Source organism: Poecilia mexicana, unplaced genomic scaffold, assembly GCF_051168715.1.
Source record: "Poecilia mexicana isolate PSO_F unplaced genomic scaffold, ASM5116871v1 scaffold_3, whole genome shotgun sequence".
Taxonomy (NCBI): Eukaryota; Metazoa; Chordata; class Actinopteri; order Cyprinodontiformes; family Poeciliidae; genus Poecilia; species Poecilia mexicana.
In genome coordinates, this window is record NW_028263372.1 from 13470306 (window position 1) to 13490172 (window position 19867).

Sequence of the window (19867 nt, forward strand, 5' to 3'; positions counted from 1 at the left end):
CAGTCTCCTATAGAGTCATAAAGAGTATTCATGAGTTCGAGTGGCCCAGTCAAAGCCCAGAACTGAATTCATTTGAGAATCTGTGGTGAAACTTAAGAATTAATGATTAGTGACGACTCTTCATCAAATCTGACTGAACTTGGAATGTTTTGGTAAGACAAACAGGCAAACAAATTTTTGAATAGAGATGCTTTGTAAAAAATAAATAAATAAAAAGTTTAAAAACCATTCATCCTTCTTTTTTTTTTCAACCAACTACTTTTATTGGACTACTCCATAAAATCTCAATAAAATTAAAATCTGTGGTGGCAACACAATAAAACGCGTCCACGGGTTTGCAGTAGACAAGCTGACTGTGCTAATTCGACTTGCTGAAATCTCTTATTTAAGAAGTCGAAGCGATCTCCTGAGCGAGCGGAGACGTGATGATTGAACGACGACACAAATACAAACATGGCAGCAATAAAGGTGAAACAGATGGGTGAACCACAAAGGTCCTTAAAGCCGGGGAGGCTCACACAGATAGCGAGAGTGGACAGATGAATGAGTTGATATTGGGAGATGGGGGAGATAGATGGTGGGAAAGTAGAGTTATGTGCACGGAGGGTGGGGGGGTGGACAGAAGACAGAAGGCCTGTGCTACTCCCTCTGTTCTGATAAGCTCCCTCTGGGACCCCACAGTGTGTCGGTCGACCCCAGGGGGTGTGAGTGGGTTGGCCCAGGGGTGCAGAGCAGAATGTGTGGGGCTTGGCCTTAAGATGCCTGTACAAGAGAGAGAGGTGTGCTACCCTCCACTCCGACATTTACTGACTTCATAGCTCGTCCAGATGGCTTCGAGTCAAGGTTCGGGGCCGAGCTTAACCGCGATCGAACTTTCGTCAGCTGACTAAACAGCTACAGGGAATACATTTGAAACATATCACAACACGCCGACCGATTAGAAAAGTCACAGAATTTAATCTGAAAAGGGGAAAAACAGAAAGACAAAAAACAAAACAAAACAAAAAACACATCCTTTAATGGTTCCACACAGGCTAGAGTAAAAGCTCCTGCTTCTTGGCTTGGCATTAAGTGTTCTGTCAGATGGCTGCCTCTGACTGTGGAGACAGTCTGGACTGAGCCTACACGCTGACCCCTGATTGATTAAGAGGCCATTTCTGGCGCTCGCCTGGCCTGGGGCACCATTTGTCACCTGACTGTGCACTCCTGTCGAGATGCCTCGCGTCCTCCAGTCTACATGCAGACTTCTTTCCACTAAATCCCCATCTCGCCCTGATCCATCGGGGCCACCCGTGTCAGAAATCTGTCCCATCTCTCTGGTGTTTTGGATTAGAGCGAGCACCAAATGCTACGCTATACCACAGAGAAATGTACAAACACTTTCCCTGCAAAGGATGTGTCACCGTTGCCGTCTCAGTGGGCTGAAAATTAAAACGGGCCTAATTAGGAAAGAGCAAATACTATATTTATCTTTTAAGAGTAGTAGCAAATTATTGAGCACTTTAGCAGAAATGAATTGCACGAAATCATGCACAGACTGTTGAGGTTATTGGAGTCGTGCAAGCATGAAATTTGACAAGTCAGACATTTGGCATTACTAAACACGCCTGCGTGAGTAGGAATTTCTTTCTGAAGAGTTACAACATGGGTTATGGGAGATATAAACATTTATCCTAACAAAGCATCCGTTAAAATGCTGTCTGTCATCAGCAGATCAGGAAGTTGGTTATTATTCCTGCCGTTTTTAAAACAACGTACAAAGTTTCTATGAAAACATTTCACTGGAATATTCCTTCAGGCATATCGCTCAAAAATAACAACAACAATAAAGCAAAATTGTGCTATGAATCATAGATGAAGTGTGCAGTTTGACCTGGTTTTCATGGCAGCCATTTGGGACCAGCTGAGGTTTAGATAAAGTGGCTAACTTTATCTAAACCTAAGGTTTGTCATATTTAGTCAAACCAAGTGGGCCTTATATAAACATGGTGGTTTTGGGTTCAAATGCATATTTTCTTCTCAAAATGTTGTTTAAAACTTAAACAGCAGTTTATCTATGCTTAAAATTAAATTTAACTGATATAAGCATCTTCCAGTTGATTGTTTTTCCTGATCTTTTCAGCTAAGACGTGAAGGTTGATGAGCTTTTTTATCTGTTTTGAGATTTTCACAATTTATTGGGATATAAGTGAACCACATTTTAAACGAGGTGCCTGATGTACCTCCAAATATCCAAATGGCCCTTTTCCGTGTGGTTTGAAACAAAAACGTTCTTAATGATTCAGTGTTTAAAAAAGAAACTTCCTCACCAGGAAAGCATGGCATTGCCTAAAGTCCAGAAATAAAGGCTCATCTACTTTTCAACAGTTTTATTATTTCAACTTACTATGACTGGATGTGACTAGTCACAGTATCAGTATGAACAAAAGTCTACAAAAAGATCAAATCAGAACAAAAGTCATAGAGCTAACCCAACAGGCTGCCACCATGAATCTATCGCAATTCTAGAATAAATTATTTAGTATTATTTAATATTAATCCTAATGTAAAAAAGAAAAAAAAAGTGAACAAAAATGGAAAGATTTAACCTGACTTTCAATCGTGAGTTCCTTATATTTTCAGGAATCGTAACGACTCTTTTTATGAGGTTGTGTTGTAGATTGATAACAAGTCCATCAAATTAACCACATGAGCCACTGTTACAGAAAACTGCTCCTTTATAAAAAGCCACCTTTACAGAAAGTCACAGGAACACGGTCGGGTTCACGCTCTGTGCTTCCTGTTGGTTCATGCTTTGACAGCAGGTGGAATCGAAACATATATCTGTAATTTACCAAATGACCTGCGCTCTCCGTTCCCGCATTGCTCCTTCAGCTCCGAGATTAGATCGAGGGAGTGACGAAAGCAAATCTGTTTTGTCACAAGTTGTTTTCCGCTGTGAACCTGAGGAAATTACAATATTCCGGCCCGCCTTGATATTGGAACCACGTCGACCGCCACATTAACTCCAGGAAATACACGAAAAGGGAAGGAATAAATCCTGATACGATGTAATTGTGTTTATCTGAAATTTTCCAGGGGAAATGAGAATGTAAATCGTATTCATAGCTGCTGCTGTGGGCAATTTGCCACCGCAGATGAGCTGGGGGCCGCATCGGTGAAATTCTGATGATTGAGTGGCACACGACATTTTTTGACTCATTATTTATTGATCTCACATCATTTCCCACCTAAATGTTTAAATCCGCTTGGCCGTCGAGATGCTCTCGCACGCGCGTGGGAAGGCGCGCGGGCTGGGTCGCGGACCAGAGTCGACGGTGACGCGGCCGCCCCGTTTCGCGTGTGGAAGATGAAGGATGAGAGGCTGATAATGTTCTGCCACCTTGGCACCATTAAGATTACATTCCTGCCAGTTCAGACCGACCATACCTAACGCTGACATTCACCCTGTGTGGGAGAAAATCCGACGTTCAGGGGCAAAACTTTTATTGCGCCTGATAACGATAATAAATGCTTCCACCCACACACTTTGCCCTTTATTACGGCATTGATCTCTTAACCTCTCAATAAAAATCCATCACTGTAAACCAGTTAATGAATCCCCTAAACATTGCCGTGAACCACACAGATGATTCTCTTTTGTGCTTGATAATAAAAGTAAGAAGTTAAACAACTCGGTAGGAGAAACTGACTTTTTTTTTTTTTTTAAGTGTAAATCAAATTCCCCTTGTCTAAGTCTGGCCTGAAAGCACACAGATACAGACATTCACACCAACTTACACATGCAGACAGGTGCCATGTGTTGAACTCACTGTACAGCGAACAGCTGGGTGTCGGAGCGCTGACCTCAGCTGTGGATGCAGACAGACACATGCTCAGAGGGCAGCTGCAAGGTGCCAGTCAGGGCCCCCCACCCCCCAAAGGCAACTGCACCCATCGCAAGATCCGCCTGCGTCATTTGCCCCAGTCATCTTCTGCTCTGCTTGTTATCTGTACCGTCGGGGGAATTTCCTTCAACTGTGCCTAGTCACCCAAAAACCTCCAAAGGAGCACACCTACTGTATCTGCTGGCCTAGATTACTTTTTTTTTTCCCCCCCACCTGCTTACACAACAGCAGCTTCATTCACGAGACCCCAGTCCTGTCCAAACCTCCCGTTCTTGCTGTCACTCACCAGTTAAGTCCTTGGTGCTTTGGGACTATCTGGGATTTGAGGGAAAAGCCTTTTATCCTGGACTTTCTCCACAGCAAATGTCTCATGTCAGCAAAACACCATAAATACTGCAAATGGCATCTTTTGCTGCCTCCCAAACCTTCCTTTTTACTTCCACAAGCACAAACATATACACATACGTGTGTGTGTGTGTGTGTGTGTGTGTGTGTGTATATTTGTGGTTTTATGAGCTAAATAAATCATCAGAAGCAGCATGAAGTGACTATTTACTCTCACGATAATAAAACTGATTAATATGTATTTGTTAAATATCCTCGCAGGTATTTCTACTTGTGTGGGTGTACGCGGAAAATGTGCTGCGGGGATGTGATGCTGCTTGCCGATTAACCCTTAGGTGGATTTTAAAGGCTAATCTAGGGGAATTAAGTTCCCAGATCTCAGGAATGCCGTGGGCTTTGAGATCCAGACCAGGTGTCCATCCATACTCAGCAGGGGTGTGTGTGTGTGTGCGTGCGTGTGTGTTAGTGTGTTTGTTCGTGCCTTTGTGTTGTTGCCTGTTTCTGCAAACGACAAGAATGGCTTCGCCTGCATGACAAAAGCAAATGGTGGGTCTTTTACGACAAGGGGAACCGCTATGCGGGAATTCGCTGGACCATCCTCGGCTCCCATCACATTCACATCGACTCTTTATATAAACAAACATGTTTTTAACTGCAGAGCAAATGTTTACGCGTACGCCCACATCGTATTGAGCCACCCCACTTCTCGCTGTTGGATGTTACCCACTCCACCAGCTCCACTTCTTGTGTAATCAGTTACACGATCCCCACTTATCTTCAGCCAGCATGCACAGACAGAACCAGGTGAACCCGGTGAAGTACTGAATGCCTTCAACACATTGTCACATATTCTGCCAAGCAGAAAGTAAATTAGGGCTGTGTTTGTTACCCGAGGATGTTCCTGGGATTAATCTTGCTCTGTGCCCGGTTAGTTGGCTGTGACAAACCTTTCGGCCCCCACAGCCGTGACGACGAGGAGGTGGAGACGGTGCCAGCATCTCCTGTCCCTGTATTAAAGGTGGCATTAGCAGAGGCAGCTTTAACAGGGGCAGCTGAAGAAGGTAATCTCACCAGGTCAGCCATCACACAAGCTGCAGCAGGCCCCGTTAACTTCAGCCTAATTAACACACACCAACAGGGAAATCTTCTCTACTTAGGCCCACACATCCAGTCCTCCAACCAGCTGTTTCAGGGTTAATACTTCCCTGGCTCCACTCTCAGGGGTTCGACCAGCTTCAACTTGCTCAGCTTTCTGTGTCATGCCTCCTCGGGGAATCACAAAACGCATTGATAAACTAGGATGGTAAATCGTGCGTGATTGAGTTTTTCCAGAGAAATTTCTGTTGTGCGTGTCTCAGTCCTGCATGTGTGTGTGTGTGTGTGTGTGTGTGTGTGTGTGTGTGTGTGTGTGTGTCAATGTGAGACCAAATTCTTTCACGTATCCTTTTGAGTCAGCCATGCATTTTGAGCACAAGAAGGAAACGTTCTCGTGTTTGTTTTGAAGAAGCCGAAAGTAAATCCAGTGAAACGTAAATACTGTGATCATCATCAGCTTATATTGTTGCTTAATTATCAGGTTAATTTGAAATTAATTTTAGAAATCTCACTAGAAGGGGTATCACATGGTGGAGCAGTAGACTATAGAGGTTATAGTTCTCAACGCGACCGTCCCGCGTTCCAGTCCCGACCTTGAAACCTTTGCTGCATGTCTTCCTCCTTCTCTCTCTACCCATTTCCTGTCAATTTAGGACGCTGAAGCCCCCCGAAAAATCTAAAAAAATATATATATCTGACAAAAGAAAATGTCGCTAGAATAAAACGTGAATACAAATGTTTTTTGAGCCTTGTTTTGCCCAAGTAAGTAAAACTGAATATTATTTTATCGACCTCGGCAGCTCCAGTGGGGAAGCAGGTCTGCGAAAGAACAGCGGCGAAGTGGTTTGGTTTGTTACAGTCAGATCCAGCTCAGTGCCACATCATTTCGTCACTAAAAATATCCGTACCAGAATTAGTCTCAAACAACCTTAAACTCACATCTTGTCAATGCTAATTTAACCAAGATGCGGTGCAGCGCTAACCAGCATTTTAAACCTAGCTTATAAGCCTTGGTGAGGAGTCACACACACTGCTTTTAAGCAGGATCTATAAACTCTCCCTGGTGATTAAAGAAAGATCCCACACTGTGCATGAACATACTTTGCTTATAAACTCAGTTTATATTAACTCACTTTGTGCTTTATTACTGCAACTCTGTGTAAACTTTGATTATGAACTCAGTTGAAAATAGGGACTACAAACACAACTTAATGCAGAGGCCTGACCTACATTCACCATGTAAACGAACAATACTGAAACAAACAAAATGAGAAAATTGATGTTCTGTTTTTAATTTTGCAGATTAAAAACAAGACTAAGCTAATGGTTTTAAACATTTTACCTGGATTTTGGTCTAGGTCTAGTGGTTCACTCGCACCTCTACAGTGGGGTTTGACTCAACTTAACACTACTGTACATAATTTGGGGGATTCTTTAACTAGAATTAAGCAACAGCTCTTGCTGGTTGTACAGTGGGCAGCCTCAGAGTGAGAAAAGTACTGGGACGTGATCTGTGTGGGACATAAACACAACGCAACAATGTGGACATGGAAGCAACGTTGGACAGTTTTGTTCAGTCTGTGGCTTTTTGTCTGACCAGAACCAGAAAAGTCTGCTGGCAAAAGACCACCAGCCATTTCTCCTTCTAGCGAGAAATCTGTTTGGTCCTCATCAGAGTTTGATTGAGCATTCACACCGCCCCGATCGAACTGGACTTTCTTGGTAAACGAACCAGAGTTCAATTAAAACGGACTAAACGCTGCTGGTATGAATGCAGCAACAATTTTCAAAGTTTAGAAAACAACAGAATATGGACCCAGAGCAGAAATCATTAAATATAGCACTTTTTTTTCTTTCTTTTTTTTTTTTTTTGCTTAGCGACTCCTGTGAAACCAAAAGATACAATGGTTGTTGGTTACATCTTTTATTAAAGAGAGGAAGAGCAAAGTAGATGAGAAGTTTGACAGATAGGAAACCACAAATTCTGAACAGCTGATGAGTCAGAAGATGTTCATCTGGTAAGACACAAGAACTGTGAGAAAGTCACTTTTTTCTCATGGCTCAAGAAAAGGAAACCCTGTGATAAGGAATCCAAAGACATGGAATAATGTGCATGTTGTGCACAAAATGTTGGACTGATTACTTTGCTATCAATGTCAAGGCTCAAAGTTCTTTTACTCCAGCATGAAGCAGGAAGTAGAATGAGATCGTTCTAAAAATTTGTTTATAGTTAATCAATGACAAAACCATCCAGTAGGTTACCAGTAACTGGAAAGAAAAAAAAACTAATAACATTTACTTTTAAAACAACAAATAGTAAAGAAAATAAAGCTTCTGGGTTATTTTAAGACCTTAATAATATATCTAGTGTTTTGGTTGAATGTCAGTCTATAATGGAAGAACTAAATCTTGAGGAAAATAGAAAATATTTTCCACAGCCTTGCAAAAAAAATTAGACAGCTGTGTGTCTCTTATCTATCCAGATTCTGAACTATTGTGCAAACAGAAACTGCTCCATATTCATACATTTCGTTATATGAGTTTTCATGTCTGGACTCATCATTTTAGAGTCACATCAAGGAAGCATAGAAATATTTTTGCCAGCTGAAAGAAGTTTTATTGCTGTGGTTTAACACCAACATGCCCCTCAAAGCCCAAAGGCAGTGAAACGGTGCCTCTCCTCTGTCAAGGGCATGTCATAACATCTGAACTGCATTACTGTCAAAATACCTTAAAGTCTCTGAGATTTTACTCAAAGGCCTACTGTTAAAAATCTATGAAATTATGTTTCCTGTGCCGTCTAATATCTTTACTCGTGTAAAGCCTAATCGTTTGCAGTCTACCGACATGTTGCAAGAACGGTGAAAGGAATGAAAAAAATATGTTTTCCATGAAATCTCACTCTTAACAGCAGTCATTCCCTTATTTTTACATCTGCTTGTACTTTCTATTCATGCGTTCATTTTGTACATCAGCGTTCAAGCTGACACACCTTTGTCTGCTCAGTGCACTGTGAGAAAGGGCATGGGTTTGTATTCGGAGTCAAAGTTGACCGAGATTCAAAACTCGGAAGCAAAGGGAAATAAAAAGCAAGTCAGCGTTCGAGGGAGTGAAATCTGATTTCTACGTCGGCTGAAGACGTGGCTCACAGTTCTGGTTGTTTTAAAACTTTATTAGCTAAAAGAAAAGCTGGATTTTATCCAATAGGAATCCACCACAATGCAAGGATAGTTATTCTGAAATCTGTGCTGGAAACAGGCTTTATTTGCCTCCGATCACATACAAGCTCACATCATAACTCTTCTGTCCATCACAGAGGCCCACTTTTTTTGGAAAAGGGCCCCTGTGCATGTAATCGCATTGCCCTGCTGGAAGATATAGGCAGGCTGCAGCTGTGAACCCACTGACATGCTTCCTTGTTTTATGCAGCTGTTTGAAATTCCAGCACACAACATACACACACAAAAAGATAAATAAACAATGGTTTTCTTAATATCTGTAAGCTGCATGTTTTGGTCTTTGGTAATGATTATGTTATACTAACAGTATTTATAAGTCAGTCTTTTTTTTCTCTGCTACATTAAAATGTTACCTTAATCTTAAAAATGGATTCTTCAGCCTCTTACTAATCACTACCCTTGAACCGAAGCCAAAAATTGCCCTAAAACTGGTGAATATTACAAATGAATGGAAATAATCACACTGAAAAGAACAGCAATTCTGACCTGTTTTAACCATTTACTTGTTCAATCCTTTCAATGTGTCGATTGTAGTTGTAATGTTTCTGGCCCGTCTGCCTGCCATGTTCTCCTCCTTTGCACTCACCTCTCATCAAGCTTATCTGGTTCACCTGCATGCTGCTGCGCTGGAGCGCAATCAGGCTCATGTCTCCCACCTGGTCACCAGCAGTTATATTCGCTCTCAGGAGGGCAGACGGTGCCAGATTTTTGAAAGCCACCGTGTGAGTAAATATCCAGCGTTCCTTCCTGACCTGACCACGATCTGAACACTTTTCTGCCCCTCGGATTTCCCTGCCTTGCCTAGCCCTCATTGGATTCTCCTCTGGCCTCTGTTTCCTGGACCTGACCCTGTTTCTGCCTTCCGACTACTGCCTCTTGCCTCGCCCTTGGATTTAGTCAGCCTGTGATCGTTTGTAGTTTGGAACCTTTTTCTGTGCCCTGACCATCGTTCTCTGCCCGACCCTCTGAAAGGTACTCTATTGGTTGCCTGTCCTTTACCCCATCCCTAATTAAAGTACTTAACTTTTATTCTGTGTCTGACTGAAAATTTCGGGTCCTCAAGTTCTGATCTTTACAGTAGTATCATGTTTTGCAATCATCTTTTCAAAAAAAACAAAAGCATTGATATTTTGGGGGTGCTTGCAGTCAGCAGTGGGACGTTCATAGATGTGGATGGGGCAAACACTGATGCATGCAGCTTTAACCAGGCTGCTGACTGCTTGTTTGAACTCTTTCAGCTGTGATGAATGTTTAAAACAGACATCCTTATTTACGTTGCCTAATTTCTGTAACCTTAAACAGACCCCCCCCACTCCCCCACCCCCAGCTGTACAATTTCAGCACAACCGAGTCGGTCTGAGACGTTCACTCTGACCGTCACACATCAAGAAGAGTGGAGAGCACTTGGAGACAGTTGCGTCTGGCGGCTGGCAGGGGGACGGAGATGTTGCAGCCCTGGCGTCTGATCCCACCCCCACGCCCCCAGTTCTAACCCCCACTCCTCTGTAACAGCACTCAGCACCCCCCACAGCCCTCTCTCTCCCTCCCACACAGGCGCTGGCTCAATGACTCTGCGGGGAGGAGGCGTTGGGGTGGAGGGGGTGGGTGACGGTATCAGGTGTCATTTAAAAAAGCAGTTGTCAGGGCTGGCTGAAAATGGAGCATGACTTTATTCAGTCTAAATTGTATCCTGGTGAAAACGGCGTGTCCTCTCGGTGCCCTCGCCACAGTGGAGTGGCCATTTCTGTGTAGCTTTTAGATTCACTTTAATGGAGCTCTATTAAGTGCTCTGTTTTTATGGGATTGATTTGTCCTTCCTGTTGTGCCAAATGAATATTTCTATAAACTTTTAGGTTCCTGCAGAATGCCAGCTAGTGCTGAATAAAATATAACATTTTATGTCTCCCACAGGTTGGTTGTGCTAAATGATGCGAACCTTACCAGTTTTTCTCTTGAAAGGGGCAGTGTTGTGAATTTTCCAGGCGCATAATGCAATTTTATAGCACAACCAGGTAACTATGTTAACACCAGTTTGTTAAAAAGTTATATATATATATATATATATATATATAATTAACTTTTTAGAAATTTTACTTTGTAACTTAACACCTTGAAATTGGGTTTCTGCCTCTTTAAAAATACCTGCTTTTTCTTGAAACACTGTCTTGAGGAAATTATCACAACATGGCTCCTCTATTAACCCTTTAATGATGTTTTTACCAGCGTTGGAATGAGAAGTAGCTTGTATAATGAGCTCAGCAGAAGTTCCGCTCCACCATGTGTTTGCTAATAGCTGCTGGCTAGTCTGAAGGAGCTAAGTGGGGGGTATCGCTGCTCTGTGAAGCTTGAAAACTGCAGCTCTGAGGAGGAGCTGCGTCTCGAAGGCGGCACGAGGTCCAACCAGACGTTTTGCGTATCGGAATGGTTGCCACGGGAGATTAAAAGATTTCTCAAACATGCATGAAATAATCAAGACAACATGCTAGGTATGTTTTTGATGATGTAATAACATTTTAACAAGATGTAAAGCTAAAGAAAAAAAAGTCAATTTTACACAATACTGCCCCTTTAAGCTGACCGACTTCAGCAGGCGTTTGGAACGCAGGACTCTCACGCGATCCATCTTCGGTTGAGCTTTTCTCTTCCCGTCTATTGGCCTACGCAAAAGTGCATGTAAGCGTACACATCCAGATGGTTGGGATTAGAGGAGAGGAAGCTCTGTGAGCACACAGGGTTTTGGAGTCACAACAACAGAGCTGGACTTGACCTTTGACCTGCATGGCCATTCATCTGTTGATAACATCAGCCAGCTCCATGAGTTAGCCCAGACGTGTGCGCAAGCAGTTAAAGCACACCGCAGACGGACGGACGGACAGAGAGACAGAACAGAAAACCCGTGTCCTGGAAGGATTCGGCTTCAGATAGTGATGACTGTAAAGTATAAGGATATATGATAATTAATGGCTTCCATTAGAGGGAAAACCCTTCCTCTGCACTTTTCCTGGTGGAGGGAGAGCTGAAGCAGCTTAGCTAAGGGGGTTCTGTCCTACCGGGGACTGCAGACAAGTGGCCTCCTGCATGTTAAATAAAGATAACCCCTCACCAGTTTCTGATCCCCGAATCCTGATCTTAAATCAATACCTCCTTCAAAAAAAAAAAACACCTTAAAAAATGATTCATTCCCTTTGAAAATGCTCACATTTGATCACATCACAGCCACCAACTTTAATGTATTTTACTAAGATTTATTAGGATGCAAAGTAGTGCATAACTGTCAAGAGAAAAGAAAATGATAAATGATTTTTTTTTTTTGAATAAAGCTTCTGGGTAAAGAAGCGTACATTCTTATCCAATCCCCCTAGTCATTTCTTCGTAGACATTTTCTGTGCTACTGTGAGAGGTGGAAATCTTCGGAGGGGAAGGAGGGACTTCTATTTGCTTTGCACATCTGACATATTTACCCATTCTTCTTTTACACAGATTCTCAATTACATTTAGATATAGGGTGACCCTGTCCAAAGGGTAGCTCTGGGGCCATTTGCAGCCCCTGGACAGATTTTATCATCTCAGCAGGTCAGGCGAGGCGGTCGATGGAGCGATTTAATTTGTCTGATAAGAACAAAAGTTTTATAAACTGAAATCTTCCTAAAATGGAAAATGTTTGGTGCAACAAAAAGTATTCATCTTTTAGCATTCATGCTTTTTGCACGCTCTGCAATTTCATAGCAGCACAAACTTTAACTAAAAATCAAACTTTGTTGCTTCCAAATCTGCATTTAATTACTTCATGTAAGTACGGCAAGAGTCTTCAAAGAAATAGTGACCTAGATCAGGTTTTCATTTCTAGGAACATCAAAATCCGATCAGGTTTTCATTTCTAGGAACATCAAAATCCTTCACCTCAACCCCCAGCCTACTAAAATATTACATGTTTAAGTAGAGAAAAAGAAAACAATTTAAAATATATATATATATATATATATATATATATAATTATTATTATTATTATTTATTTATTTTTCATTTTTAATGAAGAAACACTTAATTTTGTGACCCGTAAGTATGTTGGACTTGACAGTTTTGGCCCATGTGGCAAAACGTTTTGACACCCATGAAAGTGATTTGATGCAAACCATTTGCTTGCAGCCCTAGTTCTTTGTTTAGATTCGTGTTCCTGCTGGAAGCTGAACCTCTGGCCCAATCCTACGTCTTCTGCAGCCTGCAGCAGCTTTCCTTCCAGGATTACTCTGTATTTATCTCCCACCATCTCCCCATCAACACTGACCGGCCTCTCTGTCGGCGCTGAAGGAAATGATTCCCACAGTGTGGTGCTGCCACTGTCATTTTTCATGTCGGCGGTGGTGTGTTATTTTTTCAGCCCACATATTGACTTGCATGAAGGTCAGAACATTTAGTTTTAGGTTTATCTGATAAATGCACCTTCTTCATTGTGTCTGCCGTGTCCTGCACATGGCTTGTGGGCAAATTAGAAGAAGAAAAAAAAAACACACACACACGACTAATAGTCTTCTGTTTTATAGATTCTCCCTTCTGAGCTTGTGGCTCTCCGCAGCTCCTCCACACTTTCAATGCCTGCGTGCTTCTCTCATTGATGCTTTCATTAGCAGAATCAGAATAATGATAATAAGAATGAGGCCAGTCAGTTTGGACATGATGTCCATGTATTGGTAGGTTTAAAAGATGTGAGACAATCCTTTGCATTTAACTTTTTCAGTCAATTTGAATAATCAGCTGAACTTGATGGCATTGTTTGATGACTCGGATGAGTTTGAGTCCATGTATGATTAAACTGAATGGACCTTTTTGTGCATTGAGAATTGGTGTTATATAAATAAACTGACTGATTGTCCGATGATGGACTACAGAGTGGAACAGTAGTGGGAAATCTTTAGGCACTTTCAAATCTCTCAGTTTAAATTACAAAATGGATTCCAGGAAGAAGAAAATAGTGTGTGTAAAAGACATCCTGGTTCTACACAAACACAGAGAATAAATACTTCAGTCAAAATAAAATAAAACAGAAGGATACTGAAAAATATAATCCATCAAGTTCTACATATTCAGAACAGGGATGTTTGACATTCTCCAAATCGGTAACTAAAACTCAAGCCCTTGTTAGCTATCTGCTATTTTGTTGTCATGTTATTGCACAATGTGTGTGTCGCTGTGTAAGTAAAATATCTTTGATGTTTCATCTAAAGCATGCTTCACAGAGTGAAGGTGCTTGTTCTTAAATCACTCGCAGTAGAAGCTGAAATGAACTCTAAAATTATCTTCCCTTTTTTCCAAATCAGGTGAGTACGACGGCAACATTCGCTCAATGGTCCTGTGGATGATGGAGTCGGGTGCAATCACATTCCACCCTTTCCTCTTCAGGGTGGAAAGGTCTTTTATTGTTCCTCATGATTATTGTGTTTCAGGAAATTTCAGCATAAATTGACTTGGCTTGTATTTCATGAGGCAGACGCTGCGCCTTGTATTTATTGCTGGTTTTGTTATATGTTCAAAACCAGCAGATCCCCAGACACTTTTTTTTTCAATTCCCTTAAAATTACATCTTAACTCAACATAAAAAACTGGAGTTTTGATAGTTGTTAATCGATTTAGAGTCGTTTGCAACTTGATGCGTTGAGAAATACGACTGATGCCCAAAGGCCACAGCGCACAACGAGAAGCTTGGGGTGAGATTTTATCATCTTAGCCTGCCCGACTTCCTCTCTGAACTGTCTGCTGTGATCCTCTGTCTTTACGATGCTGTTTGTCATTAATGTTCTCTAACAACGCTCAGGGCCTTCATATAACAGCTGGATTTATATTAAGAATAAATTACACTCAGTTGGACTCTGTTTTCTAATTAAGTTACTTTTTCAGGCATTTGGATGTGTTTAATATTACTGGAGGGTAAAGAAATAAGCTAAGGTTAAAATGCACATGGCTCTACTTTCATATTTGTATTTATAAAAATATGAAACTACAATTGTGCACCATTTTGTGTGGGTCTGTTTGTATAGTGTTAAGAATAAATAACTGTGTTTTCCTTCTATCTTTGTTAGCTAGTTGCTAAGCTAAAGCTAAAAGAAATGGCTTGTTAGGAAACACCCTCAGGGATAAGATTGCAGGATACTAGTAGTTAGGGAACGCCGTCTTTGGGGCGTAACTTAGGAAGAGGCTAAGGCCCCGTTTACACGACAACGATTTCGGGGGAAAACGGAAGAGTTTTGTTGCGTTTGTAGTGCGCATTTACACGAAACCACCGAATGTTTTCTCTGACAACAGCACAGATTGAAAACGGGTTCCAGAGTGCGATGTTTCTGAAACGTACCGTTTTCCGTTGTCGTGTAAACCGAGAAAACGGATCTTTTCTTCCAGAGAATCGCCAGCTCATGCATAGTATGACGCAAAACATAGCTGCTTCCTACAATCCACAGAAGAAGAATAAACTAGTACTCACAATACTGGTGTTACTGTTTCCCCATCAGATACGGTTCCCTCAGCGTCTCTTCACTGCTCCGCACCGCCCAGGTAGCAAAATACACGGCTGTTTGTTCAGCCTCTTATCTAGAGAACTGGACCAGCCCCGTCTCCAGACGAGTTTAACAGGGGGGGCATCGACTTATTTTGGGGGGGCAAAATGAGTCTACGTAGCTGAACATAGACAACATCAATAGCATACAGGCTACTTGTTAACAAGCTTAACGTGCTGTATTGATATTAGCTAGTCATCTTTTAGCTATCATTACCTGCATCCAACAGCTTTACTCAACTCAGTCGGTTAGTTTGGGGAAAAAACTGTGCAAAGTTATTTACGTTTTGCTGGTTTGCTGCCATGATTCTAACACACACCTGCGGACACCGAGAAAGCTCAAACAAGGTGTTGCAGCAAAGTTATCCCACTTTTTCCAACTGCATGCGCCCTAATCAGACGCACACAATGCGTGTTTTCTCCCAATCTATGGGAGAACGGTACCTGATAGGGAAACACGAATCTACATGCCTTTAAGTAGAACTTTTTTTAAAACACATGCACACTCAGTTTCAAAGAACCTAGCACCAACTAGGTGCAGTGAGAGCATTACACGTTTTCGATGTGTGCAGTTACTGTGTAAACACAGATCGTAATTAGAACGTTTTCGTGTAAACGATCCAACAAAAACGGAACAAAGCTTCCGTTTTTGTTGGATCGTTGTCGTGTAAACGCCCCCTAACAAAGGAGATCACAACCCCTTCTGGGGGGCCATTTTGACTTGCTGCCTCTTAAAGGTGGCATGTGAAATGTACCGGCTGTATTTTGGTATTAACAAATGGTATTCATGAATTCAACTCACTGACTCTTCTGTAACCTCATACATCAAGAACTCAGCATGGAGAACGGATGATTCTCCACAGTAGCAAACAATGGCAACAGATTTATGCTGTTTCATGTGAGAAAGTTCAATAGGACTTCGTATTTTATCTTGGTACCTTCTTCGCTAAAAGAAGGAGTAAATATGCATAATGAAGGAGTAAATATAGATTATTTCGATCTTCATAATGTACTTTATGAGTGTACGATTTTAGCTTTACAGCAACTAAAGTTGTCTCAGAAGTGGGTGGCACTTCTGCTAAGGGACATTAATTTTATCATCTACCAGTCTGTGTGGCGGACCAAGTAGAGTCATTTACCAAAGGTTATGAGCTGCAGTCGCTGATCCGAACAGATGATAAGTCATACCAATGAGCTGCTTTATCCCCCGATATCCCATTTTTATATTCAAGGATTTTCTGTCTGCTTCATTTTTTTTAAGTCTTTTCTCTTTCTTTCATCTCTGAAATCCCTCTAATTCACACATCCGGTGCTTGATAAAGAAGAGCTGAGCAGCATGCAACCGTCAGCGGGATGTTGTACCATTCGCCATTTTCAGCAGATCATGGCTTCAGCTATACCATATCATGCTATGGAGCTTTGGAAACGAGACAGCGGCTCTCGACGGGGGCTTTCAGAACAATTATCTGAACGCCGCAGTCATGGGACGATGATGCTGTTGTCCGGTGGCCTGCGCTTTCTCGTCTGTCTAAAAGGCAAATGCTGCTGATGGAGCATGTTTTCTCTGCATCAGCTTTGCCCTTGTTATAAGCGGAGCTGAATGCCAGCCTTCTTTGTCATAGCTTGTCCTTGTGTTTGGAGCCCAGCAGCCGCAAAAACAGGTATTGTGCGACAGTGAAGGTGGGAGGCGGGGATCTGGAGTTGTTTGGCAAAATAGAGAGAGCGTGGATGGAGTTTTGGAAACGAGAGGGGGTGGAGGGAAATGTGTAAAAGGATGTCAATTCCTGCCAGATTCATCATTTATTTTTATGGCAGCCAGACTTGAATTTTCTCCCAGGATTCACAATCTGTTCATGGAAAGTTGGACAGACCCATCTCAGAAGTTAAGCCAGTGAAGAGCAGAGAAGGTTTTTCCAGAATGTCCATCAATTATCAGGGCAACCCACGTTGTTAAGTTTGACATGGCTTTTTGAAAACATGCACACCAAAGTGACGCCAAGTTTAGTGACCTCTGGTGTAACCTGGAGTCATTACCACCAATTTGAATAACAATCTTATTTACTCTTATCCTGAGCTTACCCTTATCTGGTTCTAGGTAAGGAGAGCCTGCAAAAAAGAGTGCTAATACAGAGAAACTTCCTGCCACATAACGGCTTCTCCCTCTAAAAACAATAAAAATCTCTGTAGGTGCAAAGGTAGCAGACTGGTTAAACTGGTGTAAATTTCCTCTCTTTTGCAAATGCAAATGGTCGTACTATACTGTGATATTTCTCTATGTCATTCTGTAAGTTGAGATAGCCAACTTGGCTGCTGCTGTCATTGAGTTTGAGATAAAACTTTAAAATGAAAATTGTAAAACGCTTTTAGAATATGTCAATAAAGCATCTGCCACATCTATGTCCATAGACCTCACCCTCACCTACAGGGGGGTAAGCCTGAGTGTGCAACACTTATGGTAAGCTAACTTTGAATGCTTTCCTGAACATATCTGCATTGACTAGAACAAGTCAGCCCAAATTTAAGTTGAACTGGCTGAAGAAATATGGAAGCTCAAGTATAAAACCCTGAAAGTGAATATTAAAGAAGTTGCTAAAGTGCACAAATGAGATGATATGAAAATCCTCCCAAAACTTGATAAACTGGGAGTGCCATTCCCAAAACACATATAAACATGAAGAAATATGCTTTTGGAGTTCTGTCCATCTTTGTCTCAACAAACTCATGAAGCAAGTTTCCTCGAACACGAACTTCATAAGGTCTCACAAACGAATGAAAGCCTACCGTCCCGTGTGAAAATCAGTCTCATCTTACAACCCTGACATTGGCAATTTGATTTGGTGCCATGTGATTGTGTCATTCACTGTAAGTGTGTGAAAGATAAATTGAAGGCGTATCTAACGAAGTGACGAATGAGTGTTTTATCCCCACGTCCTCAAGCAAACTTGAATTCTTTTTTTTTTTTCAAATCGATTTTGTTTTTCTTCCCACCTTCAAAATTTAAGGCCTCATTTGACAGATTTTACGTGGGCTCTTCCCAGTTCGTGACCAGTATCTCACCAAGTGTATTTCTCAAAATCCAAGATGTTCTTGAAAAATATCAGGACTCAGCAATCCTAATGTCGCTTTGTGAGCATTTCATCAAGAGTAATTTTGTTGTTGTCGTTGTTTGTGCGCCCCTGTTTGAGTGCTTACATGTAGGGGCAGGACTTCTGGCTTGAGAAGAAGCATACGTACGTGGGTGAAAAGCGAGCTAATGTGTAAGAACAAAGTTCTGACTACGTGCTTATGAATCAGCCCGCAGCCCAAGGGGGTCGAGCCTGTGGTTTTAATCTTCTGAGCAGAAGTTGTGATTAGGCAGCAGAGTCAGACTGATTTGTGTGTCAGTGGCATGACAAACCTTATGTGAGTGCAGGATGAATGCTCTGCGGTGAGCTGGAGTTCCCCTACATCAAGCTCTCAGTCTTTTCAGATCACTGTTTTTAGGCACAGCTGTTGGCTTGTGATCTGGACATGAAAGAGGAAGAGGGACGACACCTTAAGGCCAGGACCAAAAGAGCGAGGAAGAAAAAAAAAAGTAATTAATTCAACCTATTCTGTGCGGCATACAGTCTTTTGATTATGAAAGACAACATTGCTGTCTCAGCATGCCCTGCACTTCAGGCTGCATCCCTGACACACCTGGCTGAGTCAGCTGAGTCAGGACATGTGTGACTAGAGTAATATGGGTGTGTGCATCGTCATTTGAGAGAGTTAGGGATGAATGTGGGATTAGAAGGATTTTCTCCTCCTCGCTTGCCTGCTCGTTCTTTGTCTTTCTCCCCCTGCGGACTGTTGTTGTGCTTCTCCTCCTTATGGTGTAATAGCTTATGTTTTCCAAGGCTCTGCGAGCGGAAACAGGCCCTCCATTGTGGGTTTGTGTTTTCACAGCCCCGCATCTCACTGACCACGGGAAAACACCCTTTGTTCTCCACTTATGATTACTGAGTGGGTCCTGCTTATTTTGACTCTTCGCCGTGTCAAACATTTGCTTGTTTACCATGTGAAATGTCAAAACTTGTAGTTTGACATTTCATACCCACTATAACAACTGACCACGTGAAATTATTCTCTACTTTTGACTCGTGGCTCTCACTCAAAACTGGCACTAATATCCTTCCTGAGCTGAATTACGGCGTCAATACGCAAGACTCATTGAGGATAGTTTCCTTCACACCATAAGCAGTTGGGAAGACATATAACAGCATTAGTTTAGAGGTTTGAAGGCAAAGCAAACAGTGAACGACCACCAGCTGACCTAAAGAGACACATTCCTCATTTCTAGACGAAGAAAAGTGACAGCTAACATCCTGCATTGCCAAAATCAACACTCATGTCGGCTAGTTTGAAAAAAATTAAAGGTATGCTATAAGAATAGGTCTTTTTCCTGTTAAAAGTTTATATAAACTTTTTGGAATCTTCCTCAATGGAACAAAAATGTACGACTTTATAGATGAGTTGATATCAGGACACTGCAGGTGTACAGAGAGTTTTTCTGTACTGCTTCGACATTTTTCAGACCTGATTGTATCTGTTTTCAACTTCTTTAAGAGCATATTTCCACATATAGCCATAAGGAATCACTCTGTCATTTTGGATCATATGACTTGATCCATTAAGATCATCATAAGGGTCGTCTGGCATTAGAACCAAAATAAATATTACTAGCTTGAAACGTAATATCTTAAAGGACCGGCATTGTGTAAAATCGACTATCTGAG